This window comes from Anthonomus grandis, chromosome 3 (assembly GCF_022605725.1).
Source record: "Anthonomus grandis grandis chromosome 3, icAntGran1.3, whole genome shotgun sequence".
Taxonomy (NCBI): domain Eukaryota; kingdom Metazoa; phylum Arthropoda; class Insecta; order Coleoptera; family Curculionidae; genus Anthonomus; species Anthonomus grandis.
The window spans coordinates 3,067,849-3,092,187 of NC_065548.1; the positions used below are offsets into that span (position 1 = coordinate 3,067,849).

General features: G+C 35.6%; 1 protein-coding gene and 1 long non-coding RNA gene across 2 annotated transcripts in view; one reads left to right on the forward strand and one right to left on the reverse strand.

Moving 5' to 3' along the window:
* Window positions 1-24,339, forward strand: part of LOC126734109 (ras suppressor protein 1) — a 53,950-nt gene that overhangs the window by 18,472 nt on the left and 11,139 nt on the right. The gene's annotated exons all lie outside the window — the stretch shown is intronic.
* Window positions 13,047-15,286, reverse strand: LOC126734111 (uncharacterized). Its single transcript, XR_007659977.1, has 3 exons — window positions 15,047-15,286; window positions 14,335-14,915; window positions 13,047-14,261 (listed from the first exon to the last, which is right to left on the reverse strand). It is a non-coding gene; the product is annotated as an uncharacterized LOC126734111 (long non-coding RNA).

Sequence of the window (24,339 nt, forward strand, 5' to 3'; positions counted from 1 at the left end):
TCATCGTGGCTGTATGATAGTCATGCTATCGGCTTAAAGTTGGAATCACTTTTGTTTTCACGTTTCTTTTGAAAACAATTTGCTTCAACATGTCCCTGCTTATGGCAAAATCTGCATTTTATATCTTTATTGCCAGTTTTGACAAGACAATTTTTAGAAATGTGACCAGGCTTACCACACTTGTAACAATTGTTATTTTTTTCTTGTGGATAAGCAGAAGTAAAACTGGATTTAAATCTTTTTAAAGTCGAAAAATGTGTCACGGGTTTTGTAGAAAATTTATTGCCACGATCTTTATGATGTGTTGTTATATTAGGATTTCCCACAGTATTTAAAAATTCATGCAAAGACTCAATAGTTTGATGTCGTCCCGATTTAGCTCCTGTTTTCACAACGATGTCATGAATACCTCCAATTATACATGATACTGCATTAGCTCCGTCTATGTTGCATCTACTTAACAAGGCACACTTCTCATAAAAATATTTTGAATAAGTTTCATCTGCACGTTTATGCCTACGTAACATCTCATTAAGACTATCACAATAATCTTTACGATAAGGAAAAGCCTGCAACAATTTCTCTTTCCATTCAATCCAATTCATTTTGACAGATTGTAGTCCCTTAAACCAAACCTCAGCCAAGCCACGTAGCCTACCTAAAGCAAAATAAATTGTGGCCTCTTCACTCCAGTCAAATACTTCCCGCAACTCATCAACTTTTAAACACCAAGCCTCTATCTCCTGATCATTATCTTCGGGATTAAAAATCGGTATAACATCTCCCCTAACAGATGTTTCCGCTTTACGAGAATTAGAATTGCTCTTAAAAAATTCTTCCATCATGTTAGTGAATCGATTAAAATCATTATTTTGATTTTCACCCTGTCCACTACCAGTACTACCTACGTTATTCATGTCATCAGATAATGAAAGATCACGCGCTCGTTTACGACTCATATTAACCAAGAAAAGTATGTAAATGTATGCGGTATTTAAAAATCGGTACTTAAAAGAAAAAAAAAGAAAAACAAAATAAATACTCGTAATATTCATAACAATGCAATACAAACAAAATATTATTATTATTATTTATTTATTTATTTTTTTCTTTAAACCATAAATGTCTACCAACACCATCAAACCTTAGAGTCACGCCCGGTGTTTATTTGTTCTTAATCCCACTTCTGAAAAATTCTGTAATAATTAAAACCTGTGAGCGTCATTTAAATAATTGTATAATTTTTAATACGTTAAATAAATTCAAAATAGTCCAAAATAAATCATAAAAATAGAATAAACACCTTGTAAAACAACTGGACGCTTGGGCGACTCCAAAGTAGAGATGGTGACGTGTAGACCTGAAATAATAAAAGTAACCTGAGCATACTTATTCCCGTAAAATTAAATAATAATAAAAATATTAATCAAAACTCATTAATATGAAAAATATGAATTAATATGTTTTAAACTTGCTCAGTGATTTTACTTTTACGATAACCATTTAATTCATGTTCACCAACATTTAACCACTTAACTTAAATATCCCAAAATTCATTATTCACCAACTTATTACTTTTATCCGATTGTTAAATGTCCCAGTAACGACAACGTACTGATATTGAATGATATACAATCGTTCAATATGCCAAAACGTGAGCACTACATTACTCACAAACCGTAGCCAAAATGCTACCAAAAACATTATCATAAAACATGAGATTGAGACAGCAATCTCCGATCTAGACCACCTGACGATAACACACTTTGTACTGAGGGGTGCAATGGACACCAAAACGCGAGGGTCCTCTCCAAATACAAAGCCTTGTTAAATACAACGAGCTGTGCAATGGTCCCAGACCAGCTCAGTATCTTAACAAGAAACAATAAACAATCGTCACAACAACACAAGCAAGACAAACAACAATCGGTCATTAAAATATTTCATTAATCACATTTTTAATTAAAAAGGTAAAATATCGGTGTAATCAATAAGATAGAAATAAGCATACTCTGTGAGAACACTCACCCTTTCTTGTAGTAAAACACTACACCAAACCAACACAGCTTATTTCACGTCGCAACACCCTTTATTGTTTTTATTAAATAACTTCACTCTTTAGTGACCAAAACTCAAATGAATTTTATAAACCAAATATTTATCTCACTCTTTTATCGAAACCCATAAAAATAATTCCCGAGGGGAAACGCTAAGTGTAAACCGTATTTGGTTACTTACGGTACCGCTGAGCTAGCTTTAGTTTTGTAAATATCCTGGACCTCTTTTCGGTCAGACCGATAAATTTCATCTTAATGACTAAGAAAAATATTTCAATTCTTTAGAAAATAAACAGGGTCTTACAGTTGGTATCTTAATATTAAAGGTAGTATCTATTCCGTATGAAAATATAAATGTATAAAAATTTATAAGGCGAAAAAAACTATTTTTCTAAGTGTTCCTTAGACCATTTTGATGTGTATATATTATGTACGCGACTTGCGGCTTAAAAATCGTGTTTTTTGGCAATTAAAAATTCATATCTTTGGCTGTATGAACGACGAAGCAATAAAATTTGGCATATAGTCTCTCAATATATTGAGCATGATGAAACACAAAACAATAAATTTTTAGAACTTCCCCGAAGGGGGCGGTACTGCTCTAAAGTCAAAATTTCATAAAAAATAAAAATCTCAATTTTTAACGTTTTTAAATAACTTGAAATTTCTAGACCTAAAAGTCTATAACGAATTACATATCTGTATACTTTTTGAGCCAGATCCGTATACAGGGTAAGTAATTATAAGTGAACAAAAGTGAGTAAAAAAAAATTCAAACTGCTTTAGAAGCTAAAAGATATTTTTTATAAAAAAAAGTATTTCGGCGAAAAGACTTAGATTTATAAGGGAAATTACATATTTGGAGCTTTTTTGAGTTCTGGCATTTTCAGTTTTTTTTTAATTTTTCACTAAACGGTACCTATTTCGGAAAAAAAGTTTTTATGAAAAAGAAAGCTTCATTATTTCTCTTTCAAATGCTATATAAACGAAATTTTTGTGAATTATACAGGGCGAGCAATAATTAACTTCTCCCATGAAGGTCCGACCCAAAAATCATATTTTATTTAATAACCTTCTAGTGGCGCCACCTGGACGATTTATTATTGATGATCCAATATGGCCGCCAACAGCAGGTACGTCGACATGTTTTTTTTTTTGGAAGGGTGTCACAGTTTCGTTAAATTTTCAATGAAAATTATCCGGAAGCTGTCAATTAAAGGTACCGTCTAATCAGAAAAACTCTGAGCTTTCCGAATATGTGCATATCATTTGGGAAATTTGTGTATTGCGGCCAGGAAAATTCGGCAAAGTTTTGACGTCTTCGAGAAAATGCCGTATTTTCCACACATTTCAAGGCCAATTCGGGTGGCTCAAAAACAAATTGGCACTTTTTATTCTGTTTTACTGTAATTACTGTTTCTTGCATTGTAGGATGCAATTAATAAATTTTGACAGATAATTGACATTTGAGGTCCAGGTCACGTGACCGTAACTCTTTCGCTATTGATCCTATTGGGATGACATTTGGTATTTGGAGGTTATTTAAGATGCAATTAATAAATTTTGGCGGATATTTGACATATAACACATTATAGGAGCATACAACGCGACTATATACATAAATACATTATGGTTCTTTGAAGTATGATACCCCAAGAACTGGTTCTCTCTTTCCTTGGCATATAAACTTTGACTGACCAGACTTAAGTACACCTGATAATTTGTGTTTTTTTTAAGAATTACGTTATGGCTCTTCAGACAAGTCCCCACGGACCAAAAATATAGGAGCGAATCGACTATACTTGTTTTTAAGGCGGACCACTATTTTTTTGTTTTATTTTTGGTGCCCTAAGAGCGTCGCCTATCGCAACTATTGAATTGAATTGAATTGTCGAAATAGTGGGCTGCCAAGGCAGTTATGCATATAGGTCTCCTAATGGACCCGTCATGCCTCACCGGGGGTTACCAGAGCCTAACGGCCTTAGAGAAACCGATAAGGCTCTCTGGTCTGAAGGACTTAAAGTCACTCGGTACACTGAAAGTGTTACCCAAGTATTTGAACCTGGGCACTCCCCGACTACATGGTCAACGGTTTCATCCTCCTCACAGCACCATCGGCATTCCGGGTCATCCGCAATACCGATAGTATGGAGATGGCTTCTTAAGTGCCAGTGACCGGTTAAAAGACCTGTCACTAGCCGAATTTCGCGTCTTTTTAGGCGTAGTAGATTTTTGGTGAAACAGGCAGAGGGCCCACCTATGTGCGCTTTGGCCTGTCTCATACCAGGGGACTCAGTCCATCTTCGGTGGGTCCACTTGTCCAGCAGACCCTTCATTGAAGCGACCGCAACGCATTTGGCGATACCAACTATGGGTTCCGGCCCCATCGGCACATTCGCGGATCCCAGTCTGGCAAGAGAGTCCGCTTCCTCATTACCTGCGTGGCCAGGTATCCAGACGAGCTGGACCCTGCAGCCAACCTGCACCAGTTTTTTCAGGACTTTTATGCACTCTAGTACAAGCTTGGAGCTTACCTTGGCGGCCGTGATAGCCTTAATGGCAGCTCTGCTGTCCGAGCATATTGATATGACTGTATTGCGGTGTCCGCAGCTGCTTAGGATTTTCTGTCCGCATTTTAACTCTAACATAATTTGACTTGACGATTTGGGTTTATTCATTCTTCCTTGGGGCCTTATTGTTGTTGATGTTTCGGCTTTGAGCGGCCATCATCAATTTGTTTTTTTTAGATGAGGCCCTGTACTTAATATTCAATTTTTTGGAACATCCGGAATCCGTAAAAGCAACGATAATCAAAATGTCTTGGAAAAACATACATATTATCCTATTTTGTATTACACATTGATACTGGCGTAAATCTGTCTCTCTCTCTAACCTATGACAAAAAGAGACAAAAAAAAATTAAATTAAAATCACAGGGCCTGATTTAAAATTAATAAGTTAAACAAAAAGAAATAAAAAACGGTGACCAAATCACAGTCAAGTCGGAATGTAGGCTGATAATGTTCGAACGACCACAAATAAACGTTGTGTGACTATGCTAACAATTAACATATTTGGTCATACGGTTAAAAGAGCTTCGGGGCGTGCGTGGGCGTCTTTACCTGCTCATTATTAAACCACGTCGGCTTTTTTACGTTTGATCTACTCACATTATATACGTAATTGGCGTCGATTCTGCAGAATGAAATTATCCGCAGCGATCAATAAACAAGTCAATAACGAAATCGCGTTTGATCGATGCAAATCAGGTTTGGAGTGCATATTTACCGATCGCGACTTAATTAATATACCTAACACACATTTAGTAGATCTTATATTTGTGATGACTCAACAAATAATAATAATAAGAAATTTCGTACACGTCCAGGAGGCCATATGGTGTTCTTCGATTGATAAACAAATTACTTAAGTTGCATTCGACACACTCCAAGTATATCTGGCGCCCACAAGTGAACTTTTCTTTCACTTACCTAAAATGTACAAGAGGATGACAGAGCGAGTATATGGTGATTTCCGCCAACGGTTTTCTTTTTTCAGAGGAATATCAGTCTGTGTATGTAAAATTTTATTAAAAATGACACCCTGTATATTTTGTCCGAATATATGTATGGACAATTTAAAAGTAGGTCATGAATTGACAGTTTTAACTTAAAAAATGGCGGATGAAATTAAAATGGTGACGTTTCCCATACAGCATCATACGTCCTAGGTACGTAATTTTTATGTCATATTTATGTCTATACGTCGATTGTTATAAAAATAACGTATTTAGTACGTACTTTTGGATACGTAGTTCGTGCGTACATTACTTAGGTCTCGCGGACGTACATACATGGTCCCAAATTCGAGGGTGACCATTGGGTTGGGATCTCGAAAACCGTAAGAGTTACGGGGTCGGTTAAATAGAGACAAAGCTGCGCAATTTGGAGCTTAATAAAATGACGTTTAAAAAATTTTAAAATTCTGGATACTACATGTCCTACAACATGACATAAAAAGAAAATTAATCCGACGTTTCGTTTTTTTTCGATCGTCATCAACTTTATTTTTTCATATGGGTGCCATATGGATTTTCTCATTTTTAAAAAGTATTTTTAATTGCCTTTAAAATGAGGTATCGCACTTACATGTCCGATTATTTCTTCTAGTACTTCCCTGTCATAAAAAAAGCCAATAAGCAGATACTAAAGATTTTTGTATCCCCCAAAAATAATAAATGGGTCAAATTTGGGAATTTCACAATTTCAAACGATGAATATCTTTTCCGCGTTTGATAATCTGGCCGAGTAATCAGCGCCGTTTTATAAAGCGTCTAACGTTCGATTAAATGGGTAACCAGATAGCAAAATAATGAATCGATAACTAATATTTGACAATCTGGCCGCCGTTTATAAAACAACGGATTGTATAATCTGGCCACCACATATAGGGAAGACTCAGGCAAAACCGATATAGTGGACAAAAACGATTACTTAAATAATTTTTACAGATATAGGATTGAAATTTTGCAACATTGCAATTTGAAAACAGGTGTCCGTTTGCCGTTAAAGTTTCACCGATTAGGTAAGTAATATGCCTTTTACTAGTAAAAGTTATGAATGCAGGGTTTAAAATACTTATTAGACTTCTATACAAACACAGATTCCAGTCGAACTATCACATTTTATGCTAAAAAAATTGCTATATTCAAAAGATGAATGATTTCTTATACACATAACCTTAAAAAGTGTTGGCTCTAGAGCAGTGTTGCCACCTATTATATTAAATAGCATAATTAGCGCTCACATAAATAGAAGGCTGTGTTAGACATATTAACTACTTAATATTCTGATAAAATTAATAAAAAATTCGCTGCTTTTGTAAATTTACATTACCTAATGCTTTTGTTTTTTCAGCATTTAGGATGTTTTTTAAGTATAAGCGAAAATCTGACAGAGACGAATCGTGGGATGAAAAAAATATGACTTTGGCTTTAACTGAAATAAATAAAGGAAAAATACCCATTAGGGGTGCCTCAAAGAAATATGGCATATTGCATATCAAATCACAAAAAATCCAATTCTACAAAAAAAAAAGTTCGAAAGATTGTCTCCAGTTTTCTCTGAAGAACAAGAAAAGGATTTTGTAGGTCACCTAAAAGAATTAGATAAACGATTCTATGGATTAACTAAAAAGGATTTCTGTCAACTGGCTTATCAGTATGCAGAAAAAATATTGAGTGAGCAGTGGTATTCCAATTTCATGCAGAGAAACCAAGAGCTTAGTTTAAGAGTTCCAGAACCTACCAGCATCGCACGAGCTTGTAGATTGAACAAATACCAAGTCGAAATTTTCTTCGAAAGTTTAAATAAAGTCCTGGAAAAAGATCATATAACACTGAACAATATATATAACGTTGACGAGACGGGGATCCAGACGTCAGCTAAAAAACCACCAAACTATAGGAACCACTTTTCTATACCAGCCAAAAGTTGGGGCGATTTCATCATCTGAGCGTGGCATTTTGATAACTTCGTTATTCTGTTGTTCGGCGACTGGAAAATTCATTTCTCCAACTTTAATCTTTCCTCGAAAGAAAAAAAAATCCACGATATCAGGACACCAGCTGGAACGTTAATGCTAGTCACAGACAACGGTTGGATTAATTCTGAAACGGAAATGGTGGAAGTTTTTTAAGACCATTACGTGATCACAAATGTCTTCTCATTCTAGACAATCACGTATCCCACCGGTCCTTAAAAGAGGTATATTCAGTGTACTTAGAAATTCCGTCATTGTTTTATAAGTACTACCTTCAGATATTGCTGTCCAAACACAACGATAATTTATTTGGACACGAGCATCTTCATCACCTTAGACTTGAGAGAATAAACAGTTACTAAAAAGTAATCATGATTTTCAATATTTTGTTTACCTTTTTGAGTAGAACAAGTTGCACCGAAACACTATGGTACTGACAAGTGCCTTCCGTTTCTCTTCATTTGAGAAGGCCCAGAGTGAAATTCTGGCTGTGTTTAAATTGCAACTCCATACAAACTTCTGCAAAATACTCTACTTCATCAATTCTGTTACCAGTGATAATTGAAGAATCTGGACGAGGTACTCGTTCAATTTCAACTTTATATGAATTAATTCTGTAATAGAAAATTTATCAATATATTATATATAAGAGACTACTGGTCTTACTCTTCTTGGCTCATGAAAGAGAAACCATTCAATAAACTATTGTCATGAACAGAATCATTCAATGAAAATTCGTTCGTATTTGCCAATGAAATGCTGCAAGATATATTATTTTATTTAAAATAATCTATGATTATATATACTGATTATAATACTGATTTTTCTCGCATACTTATTAATTTTCTCAAAATACGACAATTCAAAAACATCAATTAGACTGGATATATTTGAATCGTCATACATCATTATTGGGAACTCGGGTATATCATGAATCATGGACTCACTAAACAAAAAAAAATCATGTCAGTAATATTCCTTCTGGTTACGTACATTACAACGTCTTCATCATAATGAGAAAATGACAATGGCATTAATACGTTTGACGTTATAGTGGACCCGTGTTCCTCATTAGCCATTCTAAAAAAAAATTCCAAATGTGAAATGAATAAACAAAAACTCTTCGAAAGCTCTTGATGTTGCTGTGTATGTACCATTTAGAACCTATTTTGAAAGAGCACTTGACAAGTAGCAAAAAGCACACCCAGCACAAAGGGTAACCTTTTTTGATATAGGCTCAATATATTTACAGAAGCTTACTTAAAGTAAGCTCAGTATATTTGCAAAATTATTTGAAAAACTTTTATATACATATTTTTTTAAGTTGGTGAAAGGACAGTTGATTTTTGAACAACATGGGTTTTTTGCAAACCGTTCTGTAGACAGCAATCTTCTCACCTATCTTGAATTTTTAAAGAAAAATATGGACAAACGTATTCAGGTTGATAGCGTCTACACGGACTTCAGCAAGGCTTTCGATAAAATTAACATTTCAATTTTGCTAAAAAAACTAGCTTTGGTAGGGATGGGAAGGTTCACAGTCTGCATAAACGGCGTAAACTCCGAAATAGTTAATGTAACGTCGGGGGTGCCCCAAGGATCTCATTTGGGCCCCCTTTTTTTCATAATATTTATAAATGATATATTTAAATGTTTTAAACACTCGGAGTTTTTGCTTTATGCAGATGATCTTAAATTCTATAGACCTATAAAATCACACGAGGACTGCCAGCTCCTGCAAGAGGATATAGAAAGCCCTGTTGAATGCTGTCGGATCAATTGCCTTTTATTAAATATTGAAAAATGTCAGTTTATTTCATTTACTAAAAATAAATTAAAAATCCAATTTAATTATAATATAAATAATATTGATCTTAAAAGGGCTCAAGATGTGAAGGATTTGGGAATCATTTTTGACGAGAAGTTACTTTTTGATAAATATATTAATACCTTAGTGTTAAGTGCGTATAAAATGTTAGGGTTTATTAATAGGCAGGCTAAAATTTTGAAATCCTCTAGATCCTATATTTTTTTGTATTATGCATTTGTTTATAGCAAGCTTAATTTTGGGTGTGTTGTTTGGAATCCGATTTACCCAATTTATAAAGATAGATTGGAATCTGTGCAGAACAAATTTTTAAAGTGTCTTTATTATAGGGATAATTTAAATATTGTTACTAATGACTTAGGTGATATAAGAAAACATTTTGGTATACTTACTCTTGACAACAGAAGTAAAATTTCAGACCTTTTATTTTTGCATAAACTGTTGAATAATAAAGTGGATTGTCCATGTTTGATGCAGGGGTTGAGGTTTAATGTTCCATCACGGCAGTTAAGACTTAGTGATCTTTTTAATTTACCTTTCAGAAATACTAACAGTTGTCAGTCATCTCCACTGTGTAGAATGATGAGATTATCAAATTTTTATAATAACATAGATCTTTTTTTTGAAACCCAGAAAAACCTGAGAGGTGTATTGAAGAGAAAGCTACTATAATTCGTGTCCTAGACTTTGTCTTTTGTGTAGGAATTAGTATTTAAAATTTAATAGTCTTTTTCTGGTTTAGCAATTGTTAAGTGTATTTAACTTTAGTGTTTGCAAGTTTATATTTGCTTCTATATTTATGAGTGGATACTGTAGTGGGTTTACCTGTTTGTATCCTTAAGAAAATAAATAAATAAATAAAAAGCGCCACTCCCAGAAATGCTATAAGTGCATTTAAAAAGACTGCAGGCAATGCAAATTGTGACATTTCTGTTTTTACATATCTTTACTTTGCACCCTTACTTGTGACCGATATTAGCCAAGTCGCTTCCATAGAGACTTCTAGGAGTAACACCTTTTCTACAACAACTGAAGCTGCTGGACCATCCGGGGTACCCAAAGAAGAACTAATTCAAACTACAAGTGGGTTACAAATAATTGTTTCTAACTGACACTGCAAATAAAGCAGCTAACAACGAAGAAAGCCATGCTGAAAGGCCAACTCCATTAAGCCTCAATAAGAACGTTCTTACTCCACCAGAAAAAAGAATTAATGTGATTTCTGATATTTTGAGTTTACACCAAGTTGAATATAAACAAAACACGCGAAAAAGAGAGTCACAAAAGTCGGAAAATTCTAACATCAAGTCGACATCGAGCCAAAAAGTAATAGCAGCGAATGAAAACCCAACAAATAACACTGATTATACACCAGCACTTATTTACCCGAAGCCACCATAGGAAGAATCTCCACAAGACGACGCAATATGTTCAGAATGTGAAGGCCTTTTCTCAAACTCTCGCCCACGAGAAGTCTGGATTCAATGTAATATTTGTCAGAATTGGGCCCACAAATTATGCACCTATTATAAAACAGGCGTGTACATTTGCGACGAATCTAAAGCTAGCTGTCATTAGCAGTCGTCCCAACGAACCCATCTAAAGTTATTTTACCATTCTAGAACGATATTTTACCTTAAAATACCGAATTTTGACTGTTTTTTTTTTACTTTAGAATATAAACTTTATGTTTGTTTTATAATCATTTTATAAAGTATAATACATTTTTTATTTAAGCGGGGGTTTTTTTTGTTTTTTTTTACTATTGGGCCTATTTACCAACTCTTGATCGATTTTGCCCTAACGTGTAATCGCTTTTACCCAGGGGTGCTGGGCAAAACCGATCTTTTGCATGTTTGACAGCTTTCCTTTTGACACCCCTTAAATGTCATCATCCTTTGATAGTTTTCCTTTCAAATATATCTACAAAAAACGTGATTTTACCAGTACACAAAAACTCTATTAAATTCAACTAAGCTAGGGTGTTTTATAGGGATTCAAAATAAGGTGATCGATGCTGCCCGAGTCTCCCCTATATTATGTAATAATTTATACACTTTATGTATGTCTATTTTTTGGTATATAATAAATGATTTCGATTTGATTGATATCCATGGTGGAAACGGACTTTTCCCAATAAGAAAACAATGAGGGTCTTTCAATAATAATTTTATTTGGACACATAAGGAAAAAATGTTGCGTGGGTAGGGTATGTATAGCTTTTCACCTATGGCTGGTTCCACTCTCCTTGCACCTCCGAGTGGTCCGAGACATGAAGAAATTTGGACCCATAAAAATGCTGTTGTAGGACGTACTATCGCCCACTCGGTCCTGAATTTTATATCGGTAGGCGGTTTAATTTTCTTCAGTATTTAAAATGAAAAATTATTTCATGGGAATATTCGAGCAAATGGCGCCTATATAGAGATTATTTGATTTCAGGATTATAGCGGCTCGAGATAACCGTTTATCGGCGGGCACTCGAGTTCAAGTGTATTAGACCAGATTCGGATTTGCTAAACAACTAGATAAAAGGAATTACACTTATAAGCGATTTGATTACTCACTGACACTGATATATGAGTTATTTTGTTCACATTTGAGGCGAAAAGACCCATAAATGCCAAAACGACTGTGATCCCACACGAACTGGGAAAGAGACGCAAAAATGGCAATCGGTGTCCGACATAATAAAATATCTCGATATCGAGAGACGAGAGAAAGAAAAAAAACAGGCGGCATTGGCCGCAACCCATTTTAGTAACCCACTCGAATTGACCTATTTGGGAAATTCATCGGCCCACTGACTACACACAGGTGACCACTCACCACTAACAGTGGCGTACCAATGGTACATCAACAGTCTTCTAAAAATTGCTTTAAATTAGGATCTCGGGAATTGTATTTGAATGTGGCAACGTCGCCGCGATGTCATTTTATGACACATCCATCAAGGAAGCCGTGCAGTCAGCACACCGATCCGCGATATTACCCAGTGTTGCCAAGTTGCAAGTTGTGCTCACCCTTGGTGTAGAGGTTAATAATTAAATAAAATTTCGTATACCAATTAAACCTAAAAAACACTATTTCCAGACAATCCAGACAGGGACGGATCTAAAAAATATTTTCAGGGGGAGTCCATCGAAAAAATCTAAGATTATCCCCTCAAGAATGACCATTTTGTTTTGCTGAGTACAATGTAAGTGCACTGAAAATAATTAGGTAAGAGATGAGTAGTCCCCATACTCCATAGTAACCCAGAGAAAAGTACTATGTATTCTGACACTTCATGGAACACTTGCTATTGTTTGAGGCTGCTGAACTGCCTGAATAATAATCAAGAATATATGTAATAGCAGTCATTTCAACAGATTAAGAAACAAAATGACATTCACTCATTCTGTTGCATTTTCTGTAACTCATTTCTCTGTGTTCAATCTCTGCATTAACCTATAGTTCAGTGGAATGTGTGAAAAAAAATTGTAGAAATATTAAAAATCAAAAACTACTACAGACTACAGTTGAAATTACACTAAAATCATAGTTTTGTATGATACTGCGAAGTACAACAAAATTCGATATATTTTTCATAATTTTATTGCAATGCATAAATCTTCAATATAAATCAGTTTTTTCGATAAATAATTTATGGGTATCGTGACATAAAGGTTGACGTCTTGAGCTTCTAAATCAAGCTTCAGGCCTACGTGAGATAAATAGCTACAATATAATTCAATGATCACCTAGATAAAAATGTCGTCACTCGATGATCATTGAAAAATAAAATGAGTTGTAATAAAATAAAAACAGAGATGGTCTTGTCCAATTCAACCTTATCAATCTCTGCACATTTTGCTGGGATAATATTTTGTTTGTATCTCGTTGCTTTAAAAATCTTGTTTCAAGCTCTTCAGAGTACTTATCCAAAAATGGAATGTAGATTAATCGCCAATAGTACTCTTCAGCATTTCCAGCATATTTGTCCCGATTTTTCTGACGTCCTGCTCGTCGAGGAACCGTCAGCACGGTATCAATCGATTGAGCAATCTGTGTCGCTGATTCAAAAATTTCTCGGAATGTTTCATCTGTCTTTGTAGGCATGTCCTTTATTTCATCATGGACATCCTTCGCGTATTCAATGCATTTACTTAGATCACAATCTTCTTTTTTTAAATTGAGACACAAACTTTTAGTTAATCCAAAGATAGGTTTGAGCACTGCCAATAAAATTACTACTGTGTAAAACTGTGGCGTTCGAATAGAAGCAAGTAGCTCATTTGGCCGCACACCATCCGATTTTACTTTCAGCTCGTCCATTTCGTCCAGAGTGGAATCAATAAATCTTACGCTATGGTAGAACAGGCTAAGTGATGCGAGGTGTTCAATTCAACGCGTTTCGCAAAATTTCGGAAGACGAGTATGCTTGGAGCCAGTCTTCGATTCAAGAATGGTTTTCTTTAAAATTGTTCCAGCCTTGTTACAATTTCGAAAGAAACTGACGGCTTTTTTGACCGTCCCAAGCAGTTGCGAATCGGTGCAATGTCGCATGCGTGACAAATTGTGGTTTGCACAATGAAAATAAGGTGCATCTAAACCTTAATTTTTAACAATAGCTGCACATCCTTTGAACTCTCCACTCATCGCTCGTGCTCAATCATAACCTACAACAAAGATCGTCGTCAGTATTGTATTATTTTCTCCTTTGAAAATTATTTATGACATTGAAGTACACTGAAATGCGAATCACCCTTGCCCTTTCATGTATTGAATCTCAATGCCAAGTTTTTTCAACGATGTTAACAGTGTATTAGCCAGTCCTGCGCCTGTCACATCCTCTACGGGTACAAAATACAAAAAATCTTCTCATATGACAATATGACGTGTTTCCCTGCAACTTTTCATACATACCGGACTCCAATAGAAAATTGTTCTATTCCACTTATATAAGTCGTTTCATCGACAGTGACTGCAAAACACCTCGTCATTCGTAATTATCTCTCGTCCAGCCTCGATAATTTCATTCTGTGTCTTATAGCTTAGATAGTCAAAAAATGTCAGTAATATGTCAGTAATGACATGGTTCTTCTTGTTTTCATAAATAAGCTTGAAGTTGCGCGCATCGGTGTTGGCGTCATCGTGATACTTTGTCGCCGCATGTTCTTTAAACCTGTCTAAAGCCTTTCTCCAATTTTTCCAACCAATTTTGATGAGCGCCTTTGAATTTTCATGGCTGCCTTTCACAACTTGCTCTGTTGCAAATATTATACACGATTTACAATACGTTGCATCTTCAACTGCTGAATATAACAGCCAAGGGTATGTTTGCAACCACGATAGCTGAAATTTGAGATTTTTACGAATGCCGGAAACACAAAAAACGCATCTGGTGTCCATACATTTGCTAGAAGTTCATATTTTTCTACATCGTTCAATGTTCTTCGACGAAACCGTTCCACGTCATTATCTCGTTCTAGCAACTTTTGCGCCTTCTGAAAGTTAACAAGAAATGAATTTTAGACGTTGAGCTCATTATGATTCGGATTTATAATATAAAAAACTCATCACCCAGGTCGAAATATCTCTAGGCATTCTTATACTTCGTCAAAAAATCAATACTAACTTCAAACTTTACTTTATCTGTCTCGTCTTGTTTCGATCTTTTTCCTGGCGTTGATTCTTCGGCTTGTTCAACAGGCTGTTCCGAATTCTCGGATTTTTCATTGGAGGCATTTCTCCAGTAGGAGGAATAGGATTTACCAAGATAGCACGAATACTCCGAAGATTCACACTCAGAAATCACTGAATCGAAATTGCATATACGGTTTACACTATTATTCGATTATTCATTATTTGACTGTTGACAAAACGTAAGGTTAGCGTGGCCTGCCCTGTAAACGTCAAAACCGCAATAGAGGTTACTTCAAGCGCTCCACGCTCGTAACGCCCTCCAGTCTGTTCATTCTTACATGTAAAAGCTTTTTGACATAATGGCTATCTTGCGGACTTGTGTGACATTGGCGCGCTATTCGAATAATGGTATTATAGATAAATCGTAAATTGAGGCTATGAGTGCAAAAACGGACTAACCCCAATATTATTAAGTGCTAAAAAATAGGTTTAAAAAAATACGAAAATGAGAGTGCGCAAAACCCTTTTAAAAAGACATTTTTGTAGATCGGATTAATTGAATGTTCTTGAGTGTTACTTATATTTGCGGAATTTATTTTAAATTTTTGGATATGGCCAATATTCGATTTTTTTATGTGGGTTAGTCCACTCTGCATTTAAAATTGATTGGGTTTTTTAATGGGTTATTATAACTTAAGCTATTATAAGTATTACGTCAAAACCTGTATTACTCGTATTGCCACGAGAATAAATAAAAAAATATAGAAACTTTATTTTTTTATTAAGTAGGTAGTTATTAAATACGTAAAGTTTGTTCTTCTTCAATTGGGCCACCTCCAGTTGCTTGAGCGGATGACCTCAGATTTTTATAAAAATCTTGGTATATACAAGGGATGAATTCCATTAACTCAAGGAGATCTTTATTTTAGCTTCATTAATGGCATTACCATTTGGGTATAAAAGGGGCAGATCCTTAATTTTACTGTGTTAAAATAAACCTCTTCATTATTCGAGTATCCATTTCTATTATAGTAAAAAGATTTTTTTTAGCATGTCTTATGACTGCATGCCAGTCTTGAGGTATAAAGATATGTGGATGGAATTTCTTTTCTTTTTCTATGATTCCGAAATCTTGGTCGGATGGTAAATAGGAATGACCACTTACAAGGAATTTATGATCTATTTCTTCCATGGTAAATAATGGAGATGCAGTAATATAGTTACATATCAATGACATTTTTATATTACGATTAATGTATTCTGACCACCACATTGGTCAGAATACATTATAAGTCTTTTCGATGTAATAAAGTTTTATTGTAATATAAAATACAAAATCCCACCGCTTGCGGCCCCTTCGAAGCAATACTTTCATCCCATACAAACATGAACGAATTATTGCTTCCCATAGCATGTATATTAAAGCAGTAAGTCCATAACTGCCTTTTATAGTAACAATTGCCTGTGGTAAGTACATGTGTAGGAAGAGTCTTCATTAGATCAAAACAGATGACCGCTGCGTTTCCACTTTTTGCCAGTTCAGTGTGTTTTCTTAGGGTGTCTCTAGCACATAAACTTCTTACTTTTAGCAGCACAGTGGACTAACTGAGGATAGTCCACTTTGCTTCTTTAAACTTTTATTAATAATAAAGTTCAATAACTAGTTTAGTGCTGCCATCTCGTAACGAAAGGGAATAGGTCGTTTGGTTCACTGTGCAATAAATAGATTTTAACTTGACGGATAATATTCTATAATACGGTTGATTTTGAATATTTGTGTTCTGTGGTTAGTCCGATATTGCACTCATAGCCTCAATTGTATTCGCTGTATATTATAACCGCTACCTCGTTTTGGAATATATATCTGTATAATAATAGGTATATATCATGGATAAATATTATCATTATTAAAATGATGTAAAAACACCAATGCATGAACACTGAAAATGTTCAGAATGACGAACATGAAAAGGACACAACCACTATAAAAACGGCCATTTGCATTATATTATGTCCAGGTATATTTATACGTTAGTGACACTGTCGCCGACATTCCAACATTTTCATAAAATCTTTATGTATTGTTTTAATGAGCTAATTAGGTCTGGCAAAAGCAACTTTGCCAAGTGGCGACGATTGTCACATAAACAAAAATTGCGTGCAGACAGCAACCTCATGCGACGCTGCCAAAGTTCTTTTTTTTTTTTCGGGTCGGTGGAAAAATTCTCTATAAACACTGGTTACGCGGCGCCGCCCCCAGTAGTGTGGCACGCAGTGTCGAGTCTGTTTCGTCCTGTACCCACTAAAACTCCACCGCTGGGTGGTGCCTTGTGGCTCCCTACACTGCGGTCTGCTAAGAAGCAGTCCTATTGTGTCCCATATGTTTAGTCCCACAGGTTCAATTCTGTAGCTTCAAGGAAGTCCAGGATTGTGCCCAGTGGTAGATTTCTTATACCCTCTGGTGAGGGTTTCTCTTCCCCCAGGAATGTTGCCCTGGTTTGATTAAATGCTTCACAAAAGCACAGTATGTGAAGAGTTGTTTCGTCCTCCTCATTGCATCCCCTACATAGCGAGGTAACTGATTTCCCTAGCGTATGCGGGTGTTTCCTGCTAGACGCATGGCCTGTAAATAGCCCCGCGACCCTTCGCAGTTGTTATCTGGAGAGGCCCAGTATGTTCTCACCCTTCTTGAAGGGTGGGCTGCCTATAAGTTGTTTGGATTGTTCCATCTTTGGCAGCTGTTCCCAGTAGGATTTGTTCTGGTTTGTTAGCCAGTTGCCGATTTCCCTCTTCCAGGTCTTATCGTTGACACAACATGTTGGTTCAGGGCCTACCAGGCTATTGCTGGCTCCCTGAGTTGCAAGTTGGATAGCCCTTCTTGCAGCCATATTCTCTGCTAGGATTATCTCTGGCCTATTTTGCGCTTCGGCGAGGTTCCTGAGATCCTCCCAGCAGCTTTGCACAGTCCTTGACTTAGTCTCGAACTGTTATAGTGCAAGTGTTGCAGCCTGGTCTCCTGTGAAAATTGCGAAGGTTTTGCCTCTTGGCAGCCCTTCTCTCATCAGTTGGACACAGGTTTGTATTCCTATTATGCTTGCCTGTAAATTTGTTGTTTCCAGGCCCAGGTTTAGCATGAGTTGTCTGCCTTGTTGTTCGTCCTCCACCATGCCCACAGCTACCCCGATCTTGGATCGTTTGGTTGCCGTGTGCCATACTGAGTAAACTCTTTGCCTGAGTCTGTCCGCTTCTGTGTCCAGTGGTCCCCTTTTCTCTTTGATGACAAAAGGTTTGTCTAGGTATGTGACCTTGGTTTTGTCTGTTCTTAGGGCCAGGCGCCCAAGGTTCGTGTATCTTGTCAAATAAGGCATTGTGCCCATCTTTCGATAGGATTGTTGCGCCATTTGACAGCAGTCTTTTCGCCCCCGATATAGCTTCAGCCCGTACCACTAAGTGTAGCGGGCTTAATCCTATCAGGTTCTCTAGGGCAGCAGTCGGCGTTGTTGACATCGCTCCTGTTATGCCCAGACATGCTATTCGTTGTGTTTTGTTGAGTATCTGTATTACAGTCCTCTTTTCTGTCGCATGCCACCATATAGGTGCTGCGTATGTAATGATGGGTCTAACCATTGTCGTGTACATCCAATGTACCATTTTTGGTGACAGTCCCCATGATCTACCGAACATTCTCTTACAGTACATAAGAGTTTTCGTGGCTTTATTTGTAGCCTGGATTACATGCTTCTTGAAGCGGAGTTTTTTATCCAGGGTTATACCTAGATATTTGACCTCGTCTTCAAGTCGCAGATTTTCTCCATAAAATTTTATGTTTCTAATGGGCTAACCAGAGTAGTTTTTGTGGGATTTACCCTTAGTTGTTCTTCCTCACACCAGTGCTCGACAGTAATCAGGGCTCTTTGCATTTTTTCGAATACATGAGTCTGACTACCCCCTCGTGTAAGGATGACTATATCGTCAGCATATCCTATAGCGAGGATAAGCTGCCTCTCCAGTCGTGTCAGCAAGCTGTCCGATACAAGGTTCCACAGCAGCGGTGACAGTACGCCCCCTTGCGGTGTTCCCCTGCACACTTTAGCCTTAACCGTTGTGCTGTTGAGATTTGCTGCTACTTTCCTATGATTTAGCATTTGGGTTATCCAGCCGCCAATCATGGGATGTATGCCGAAGTTCTTACACTGTATATAGCCGTGTTTTAATAATAATTCTAATAAAATCCGGATCCGCCACTGTTTTCTTCAACTAATGATAAACAGTATGGAAAACACGAGGGCGTCGCGGTGCTACGTCGCCTACTGGACGAGAACTCCTTTGAAGAAGCCGCCCACGCGCGTGACGTTACCCGAAGGACCCAACTATATAACTTTATCAATGGCGCTACTGCCTATGATTATATTATGCATGTCATAAGTCGTTTCACAAGAAAACACCAACGGCGGATGCTTGAATGAAAACAGATGGTCGTAGATTAATTATTAAATTAAAGAAAAAAAAAACTATTTTATATTGGATTTATCGAGGCCATACGGGTCCGTTTGTTAATAGGAGAATTTTTTTTCGTCTATCAGATATTAATGGCACGCCTACGAGGACGCCTATGTACGAATGTATATAGGCGTCGAACTGCGGCGCCTTTATATTTATTATACATATGCCACTGAAGAAGGTTATTTTGTGAGGTAATGATGATGCTTGCATACGCTTAATATTGGATATGTATAAACTCTTTTAAGAACTTTTAAATTTTTATTTTAAGTAAAATAAATAGATTTGGCAACGCAGTATTCCAAGATGTTTTTGCTGATTGAATGACATTCTGATTAGTTTGCAGCTTGACATAATTTTTAATTGTATGTTTTTAGACAAGGAGACTTTAAATATAAGACAACAATATCATATACACATTACGCATATGATTTGTCGCTATAATAATATATAGTGGTCTCATTTAAAATTCAAATGTTATTTCCCGTAAAACCGGAAGCTACAAAAAACAGCTCTTTAAAATGCATTTAGTTTTTTTTTTTTAATCTGACGTTATAAGGAACTTTTGAGAACCTCCCGGTAAATTGTGATTTATAGAAAAAATATATATTTATAATCAACTAAACCATTAATAACCCATATAAGGTATCCAAGAAAATATCAATCAATCGAATCTAAATTGATTCAATGGCTGTCAGGTTTATTAAAGGAAAACCCCATATCTCTTATATCGATCAAATGAGAACGCCACTCTTATATTGCATTAATTTGCATACATTGAGTAGTACTCTACTTATGAGCTGAGATGCATTTTTGCATTCCATTATATTATTACAAACATGCCATTTAAAACATTAAAAAGCGGCCAAATTGTGTTGCACCCTGCATCCGCCATTTTGAAATTCAAACGTCACATTTACCTTCTGGTAAATTATTAAGCACCCCGACATTTTGTCAGTGATGTCAAAGATGGCGCCCATCCCTTACTTGGACATTAAGATTCTAGACAATTTATTCATAGGTCACGTCCAAATGTCATCAGTTAATATTTATTGGTTCAAGATGACGCACATCCGCCATATTTGAATTGATCCATAAACCTCAAATTTGACGTTTGATCCATAATTGAGTCATGCTCATATTTTGTTGGCCTCCATACGTCATTTTCACAATGGAAACTATGAATTCTACTTGGGATGGGTAAAACTAGCAAGCAAAAATTGCATGCAATTAGAGGTCAATCAAAGTGATTATAACACAATGAATCCTGATGTTAGCGTTTCGAACGTCAAATTCATCATCAGACATTGCTGTTGCTTGGTGTAAAAGATTCTTAAAAATGTTAAAAGGCCGAGAAGTTATGCTCAAAAAATTAATGAAAAGATCAAATCTGATGCCTTTTGAACCTTGGTTGACAAAAATATTAGTAATTGCTCAGACGGTCAGTGGGTGTGAGTGAGTGTAAAGTGAGCATAATTACTCAAAGACTCCTGAGGCAAAAAAAATTTCCTATTTACAACTCAGTCCTAAAGTGTGTCTCAAACTCTCAAGATGTATTCATTGATTTTGCTTATATTGAGAGAGAACATCTTTATTCAGTTAATAAAGAAGCACTTAGAAAAACCTCGCACTATTCATTCCTTACTTTCCAATGTTTCCTTTGAATGTGGAATATTTAGGTGTGATACTTATGTTTTAATACTTTTAATGTTTTTAACACTTTTGGACAAAAAGAAGTAATTTTTCCTCAAAAAAAAAACTTTATACCTGCTACAATTTCATATTCATACATAAAAGTATAATACCGTGCTGACATTGTTACATTTGTTTAATTTAATTCACCTTAAAATAAAATATTTAAAAGACCAAATTAGTCCTTATATCAAATAATATTTTAGTGTGTTAATTCCTGAAGACAATGATAAGGAATTTCTATAATACGGATAATCTAATTCTGTTTAAATTAATCTCTCATCACTTTTCAGCGAACGCATTAACTTCTGTAATTCTTCAATGAATTCAACTTAAAATATCGCGCTTAATAGATCAGGTTTAAATTTCCCGCCGCACGCCACCCAAGTTCGCTCCCCACGTCCTTGTCAACAATGGCGCTGTCAACAGAATTTCTGTCTGATCATTAGGCAACACGCATTTCTGTATATTTGTGTTTTGTGGTTCTAATTACAATTTCGCAATATCTCATGCACAAGTTTTACACATTTTTCATGAGAATTTAAAAACTGTTCAAGGGAATCCAATGAGAGTTTTACCCAAAGTAAAATTGAACTTTGCTGAATGATTTTATATATTAACGAGTCCTGTGAATGCAGGACTTTCAGAGTTAGAAGCATTCATACGCAAACTAGTGCATAAAGGATATTTACAGGAATATCACCGTAGATGAAGGCAAGGAAATTTAAATTTCCGACATTTTGAGCGAAGGAAAATGGAGGTTTAAGAATTAGAACTGAATTGTGAAAACTGTGACATCGATAATTTCAAAATAGAAATGATTGTAATTATACCTTTGTAAAATGATCATCCAAAACACACCTCATTATTAGAAAACACTTCGGTATGTCATAATTGAAATATGTACCTGTCCTCTGCTCTGTTTAGTTGCAGGATAATTGGATGTTTGCACGCTTGTAAAGTAATGATACCTACCGGAAAATCACAAAAAAACTACAAAAAAATATAAAATTAGTTTCAAATTTAAACTAGAAGAAAATCTTGAGGTTTGGCTTGTTTTCTACCCGAAAGGAACCACGTACTTAATAAATATAAATTGAAACTCTATCGTTTATCATCAAAGTTGTATCCTAGATGTTTCAACATTTCTATTTACTGGCAACTAGTTTCGCGACCTAAAGAATACCAGAACAATGGACAATATCCTCTTGCAAAGTCATATTTTATAAGGATATACATATATTTAAGACACCTCCTATAATATACAATATGATTTCATTATTTATGAGTAAATGAAGTGTACGAGTCAGGACTTTTTATTAACTCCATGACAGATCACATGAGGAGCAGAGTTGCAAAACGCAGTTTGTCCAAATTTTCACATTTTGAACTAAAGGTGGCGCAACATTATTTAACCGAATTTCTATCATTTCACATCACTTTGGACGTTTAAATCGAATTTTGTACCATTTAAAATATATTGCAAAAATCCCCTAGACATGCAAAATGCATTTAGTCCATCACCTTTAGACAAACAAAAAGTATTTTGTCCACAAGATAAACAAATCGCGTTTGGTCCAGATGTAAACATGTTTGTTTCATAACCTAATTTCTGTCGGTGTGGTTTTAGTTTAGTTTGGTTTAAGTATTTTGTGTTTGTTTCATAACTTTTTCGTGAAGTTTAAATCACAATGGAGTCTGTAAGATGGTGAGCACATTGTTGGTGATAGTGACCGGGGTAGCCGAAAGCGACAATCAATTTAACAACTAGGGAAAGAAAAAAACAAGTGAGGTGTGAATTTATTTTTTAATACTTATTTCTTTTTGTTATGACTTTATACTATTTTAAGGTATTCAAACCATGATCCCGATTTAGAGCAATTTGATATAGCTTGCAACCATAAAAATAATTCAAATTTAAAATGTCAGCAAGTGAGTCAAGAAGATGTAATTAAACTTCGGGAAGTTTTTTATAGAAAATCCAATAAAACCGTTTAAGATGGAATTTTAGCCAGTTACATTACTTTAGATATACCTAAACGAAAAAGGTGTCGCAAGGCTGATGGAATACCTCACTCTTTTGCAGTAAAATATTGCATAAGTTAAACTAAAAGTGCTCAAATCCCCACGCTGTTATATACATTTATTTTTATTTAAAAAAAACATGCATTTGAATTTTTTTTTACCTATTAAAATTAAATTTTTTTTTAGTTTGAATGTTTCACCAAATTTCTTTTAGGTTTTCGTTAAGCAACAAAAATTGCAGGTTTGTCAGAAGTTTATAATGGCTGTTTACAATGTTGGTCAGAGGAGGGTGAATACCATTTGCAGGAAAGTGCAAAGTGGGGAAACAGTTTTAACAGAAAAAAGGAGAGGGGATAGACGCATTTTTAAGTTTGTGGATAAACTGAATGCTGTAAGATCTTTTATTAGTTAGTTACAAGGAAAGGAAAGCCACTATGGAAGAAAAAAGTCTCGACGGATTTATGTATCATCAGAATACAACATTTTTATACTTTGGCAGTTATACGTATAACAAAAAGGCACCAAACAATCTGAAAGTAAATTACAAATATTTCAGCCGGGTGTTTAGTAAATACTTTAATATAGGATTCTGTCCTGAGTCTCACTACTGATGTCTGTTTAGAAGCTACTGCGTTAGAACACAAACCAAAATTGGTATGTCTCAAATTGCTATACAAAACAAAAGTTATCTACTGAAGGAGTGCATAAATTCCGTGCATCACAATTTCATAAATTAATGAAAGTTGAAGATCCCAATACCATTTCATATTGCTTTGATCTGCAACAAGTTCAGGTATTACCCAAAGTCCAGGAGGCATTTTACGCCCAACAGCTGTCAATATACTTTTTTTGCATTACCAAACTTAATTGTAAAGACCCAGTATTCTATACGTGGATGGAGCACCAAGCAGGTAGAGGGGCGACTGAGGTATCTTCCGCTCTTACATTTCCGACAAACTTACTTCGACGAAAATTTTTTTTGCAGATGGGTATGGAGGACAAAATAAAAATAATCATGTTGTGCATGCTTTAATGTTTTGGCTTTAAACATTTTCATGTGAGCAGATT